This window comes from Pinus tabuliformis, chromosome 3_2 (genome assembly GCF_031772625.1).
Source record: "Pinus tabuliformis cultivar Carrire ecotype Pingquan chromosome 3_2, CPIR1, whole genome shotgun sequence".
NCBI classification, from domain to species: Eukaryota; Viridiplantae; Streptophyta; class Pinopsida; order Pinales; family Pinaceae; genus Pinus; species Pinus tabuliformis.
Genome location: NC_142302.1, coordinates 758,763,104 through 758,768,442, shown reverse-complemented (window position 1 = coordinate 758,768,442; position 5,339 = coordinate 758,763,104).

The following is a 5,339-nucleotide window of genomic DNA, read 5'->3' as shown; positions in this document are numbered from 1 at the left end:
TCTCTTTTTCATCATGGTCTGGTTAAATTATTGGTGTTGGATAGCCTACATAAAATTGGTAAGGACTGGGATTCGTTTGTATTCATGGCCGGTTTCCCTAGTAAAACGGGCCTCACTCCATTACCTGTAAGAGAAAGAGAGGATAGGAGTGAGGATACTACTTTGGCTGAGATTAGGAAAGAAATAACAGACCATAAGAAGCCCAAAGCTAAAACAAAGAAGCCAGAGAGGTCTGTAACAGTCAAAGAAACTCCTGAAGCATCAGTAGTCAAAACTTCAAAATCATCTAAAGTATCTGAAAAAGAAGCTTCTAAGTTGCCTCTTAAAGAAACACCAGAATCATCTAAACAGAAGACTCACAAAAGAAAAGATGAAATTAAGTCTAGTAAAGTTGAAAGAGTTTCAAGAGCAAGAACTAGAGGCCAGCTGAACAAAGAAAAAGGAAAATCAGCTCATGTGGAAGAGAGTCCTGTTTCTAAGGGTAGTCTAAATGATTTGTTGGAAGCCATTGAATTAGAACAAGAACATCCAATCCAAGTTGAACCACTTGAAATAGAACCAGATCAATTGGTGTCACCTATGCATATTGATCTAACACAATCTTCACCTGAGAGTTCTAAGAAGTCAAAGGCTTCCAAAAGGTTAAAGTTTGAAGAACCAGGTGAAGAGTATGCCTTTAAACCTCGCAGACCAATGACTAGGAGGCAAATGAAGGAAGCAGAAAAGGCTCAAAAAGAGAAAGTCCCTTCAGACATGCCTAGGACAGAGGCACTTGAAATCTTCTCTGAAATAGTCCAAGCAGTTAAAAACAAGAATAAGGACAATAAGGTGGTTATTAGTCAAAGTGGAAATGTGATTGCCATTAAAAAGCAAGCTGGAGCAAGTAAGGAGATACCTCAGGTTCATAATATTTTTAAAGAGAAGGCAGTGAGATATACTAGTTACAAGAAAGCTGTGATGAAAGGTAAAACAAGTTTGATCAGTCAAGCTAGTTCGGTATCTGACGCCTATGTATGGACAGTACCAGCTCTAAAACAGGCAAAAACTATGAAACAAATGAATGCAAGTCTAAGAGCAGAGAACAAGAAGTTGAAGGAGGAAGTCATCAGCCTGAAAGAAAAGCTAGACAAGCTAGCTTAATGATTCAAGGAGGAATGTGTTTTCTCAGATTTTGATATATTTTGGGCCATTGTCTTTTTAAAAGTTTTTGAGACTTTTTTGTGTCTTCACACTTGTATGGAAAGACTAAAGGAATCATAGATTTGAAATATTGCTGTTTTGAGGTTCATATATTTAATTTTGATGACCTACAGCAGTTTCGTAGCGCGCTACGAAACTGCTGTAGATGACTGGTTAGGTTTAAAGCTTGAGTTGGAATGCTGAGGTCAGCATATATTTAAAGAGATGGTTTAATATCAGCATGGAGATTATTGAAGATCAGTCAGATATTTTGAAAAGGAGGCCAGGTGTAAATATTCAAAGAAAAAGCCGAAGTTTTGTCTTTTGCCTAAAAGTCACTTTATCTCCGAAATTTTAGGGTTTGGATAGAGCTGCTGAGGTGTTAAATAATACACTTGTCCAGTTGTGGGATGGCTGGGTTATGAGTTCTCTTCAGTCACACGGGACTATCCAAGGTTTAAATGGCTTAAAGATGGATCATTAATATATGAACACCGAGGGGAGGCAGCAACCAAGAATATAGGCTTCATTTTCTTTTCGGTTGTTGAGTCATCTATGCATCAAGTATCCGGAGCTGTATATACATTGAATCTGTTTTAAGTTTGGATATGGTTATTATTGCAATACTACAGGTGGCAAGCTCCAAGGACACAGCAGGGTATACAAGGAAGAAGACTTAAAGTGCCAATATGATGGAATCCTCTGTTTTCGTAGCATCATATCTCTTGTAATAAATTAGTTTGTTTATGTTATTGTTAAGGTCATTTATGTCAAAAACCCGAGCTCCCTTCATGCTTGATGAGGAGTCTCGTACAGCAGTGTTTTGATAGGCTATATATAGGAATAACTTAGATGTAAAAAAGGTTGGATACTTAATAGAAAAAGTGTGTTGTTTTGGGCCACTGTAAGATCTTTTTTGACAGTAATAGTAAAACAGAGTTTTTCTCTTCTCAAGATTCTCGAAGGATTGTCATGGTCAAATGAAGTGATGATGTGTTATACCTTATGTTAATTTATGGTTTTGTTGTATGCAATCACTCAGAATTCATACTTATATGCTCTGACTTCCTGTGTATACAGCAAGCTATGTGTGGTGGAATATGTTTGACTTGTAATGCTAAGAGCCTTGATTTCTATGAGTTCACTGTGTTTTTCTTGTCTACTTGATATTATAGACTCCATAGCCCAATGAGATATCTTTTGGTGTGTTTCCAACCAGTTATGTTTTCATAAGTAAATAAAGAGTTAGCCATCTAGTGTGTGAAGGATTTTATCAAGAGTTTTGAGAGAGCCCTCTCTGATCAAAGAGGCTAATCTTTGGTCTAAAGATAGGTTGAAATAGTTACATGAGACCATGCTTAGTTGCAGCCCCCTAGTACTGGTTTTGTGATAACAAAACCAACACACTTGAACTCTCAAGTGTTTATATAACTTCTATGGAATAAGCATCACGAAATACACCTCAAGCCAACACAAATGACCTCTTGCAGGCATCTTTGGATTTCAAGTGGAGATATGGACAACATTAAGAGATTTAGAGCACCAGGTATGGGTCTTGGGTCCTTGGACATAATTGAGAGAGGAAACCCAAGACTTAGGTCCTAAAGTAAGTTTTTAGGTATGTAGGGATACAAATGAAATGTTGAATCAACATAACGAATAATTAGAAGGTATCCTTATCATAGGATGAGAATGATTACCGTTATGAAAATGTTAACATTAAGTATGAGTCTCTAGAACAAGAAAAAAAACCTAAGATCTAGGGCCTAAAGGAAGTGTTTAGGTTTCTAAAATTAGGAATAACACTTTGAACCATGATGAATATCCTATTGATTGCATTGTTTTCCTTTAAATAGGTAAATAGGTACTAATAACATTTTTAATCACTAGATATGGGTCTTGGGCATTAGACATGGTTAAGAGAGCATGATCTAGGTGGCTCTATAAATGCTCAGAAATCAAAGAGGGCTCAGGGAAGGCTTAGAAATAAAAGTTTTTGGATTGAAACAAAAACCAAAACTGGAGCGTAGATCTCATCTTCCTGATTCCAATGGCACAAATGGCGCCTCAATCCTTGTTCGTATGCGAAATTTATGCTCAGTCAAACTTTCAGTCAAATTGGGAAAAAGTTAAAGTTAAGGTCAACAATCTGCCATGTGGCAGGCCATACATATGACACATGGCATCAAATTCAACAGGCCTAGTGGGACTCATAGAGCTAATGTGGCATCCCAGTTAGCAAACCAGGTGGATGCACAAGAAGATGATGTGGCAACACCACGAGTCAACACATCACACTTTGTTATAAAATGTCATTTAAATGGTTCAAAGGGAACCATGGAGAATACATGACAGATGAGGGCATAGGCAAGCCAATGAAGACATGAATCTCAAGAAGATTCTAGGAATATTGTTAGAGCATATGTTAGGGAATATTTCAAAGAATATTCTCTCTGAGGAATTTTTAAGATTCCCTAGGTGCAAAATTTTGAAGGTGTCAGAAATATGTCGAGTTTATACTCATTTTGATGAGGCTAGGTATTGCAGCAAGAATGTTAGGACTCCCAGGGCTACTAACTTTACTTATCAACCCGGGGTTCGTACAAACTTGGAGGTGACTGTGCTATATACACAAGTAGAAGTGAAGGTACTGCTTGTTGTCACTACTCATCTGGCAAGGGACCCCAGGGGTTCCAAGCCAGACTTCTATAGGGTCAGAATAAGCTTGGTTTTGATGGAAGGAGAGGAAACCTAGTCTAGGGGAGATCTAATCTACTGGAGAAATGAAGAAAACAACATGAAAACATAAATCAACATAACCTAATTAATCATGAAAATAGCTATACTAAGCAGAATTGCTAAGCAACACTAATCTATTGCTAACTATCTAAGTTGCAAGAGTAAAGCAACAAAACTAGACTAAGGGGTCAGAAATGGAACTAGGCTAAGTCTGTGTATAAGCGAAAGAAGTGGTCTGAGGTCAAAATGGTGAAAAGAGGATGTAATGAGAAACAACGCATGAGGACCATTGGATCAGGCAGGTGAAGGGTAAATGAACAGTTGAGATCGAACAATACAAGGGTACATAGGCAAATGGGCGGACATGGTGGATTAATAGGATGGACGGCTTGGATTATATCATGGAGGCAATCGGCAAATGAATGGCAGATATTGGCCAATCCAGTTGGAGATCGGGTGAAGCGACAGTCGTCGAATCAAGAGACAAATCGACAGTGGAGAGTTCAAGGCGATAAAGTGATCGGGTGATGCGACAGCCGTCAGATATGGCAAGGTAGATCAACGATGGAGATTGGAGCATGAAAAGAAACGTGCAGAAATGATGATCGGGTTTGGAGGGCGGTAAGCTGTATCTCGCACGCCCTCAAAACTGTAAGTGGTTTTGTATAATTTTGCACGATTATCCTCCCCGACTGACACGTAGCACAGGGAAACTGCCCATATCGTGTGCCCTCAGCCTGATAACGGTCGGATGGAAATCCATGCAATATCACGCGATGGCCGTCAGATCTAGCAAGGCAGATCTACGGTGGGGATGTGACTGAGCAGGTTGGTGAGTGGGTGCACGACAGCCGACAAATCCGATAAGGCAGATCAATGGTGGGGATTTAAAGGGAAAAAAAGTCAAATGCAAAAAGTGGATTTGAGCGGTGATTGGACGATTTGGCTTGTGAAAGGCATTTTACCGGTAAAACCATTTAAACATGAATTATCAACTCCTGCGCAAGCGTTTCGGGCTGAAGGAGAATGACAGTATGAGTGAGGTCTTAGGTAGAGGGTGAAGGGACAGATGACTAGGAAATGAGTGAATGATCATGAAACGAACCAAGCAATGATATGATGAACCACATGATTGCATTAAACGACAAACCATATGAAAACCAAAAACCTGTGTTTTTGGGGTTGCTTCAGGGTTTCTTCCTCACATCATGGTCCTAGAGGGAGGAGGTGAGGTCGATACACCTCTGAGCATCTTGATGGATCTTTTCTTTGCCAGCCTACTGATTAAATGAAAGCATAAATGGAACAAACTAAAACACAACTACTCTATTCTACCCTGTTGTAATGGACTACAACTATTCAAGAAAATGAACAGGAAACAGGAAACTACTTAAGTCAATGAGCAGGAAACCAGAAATTTG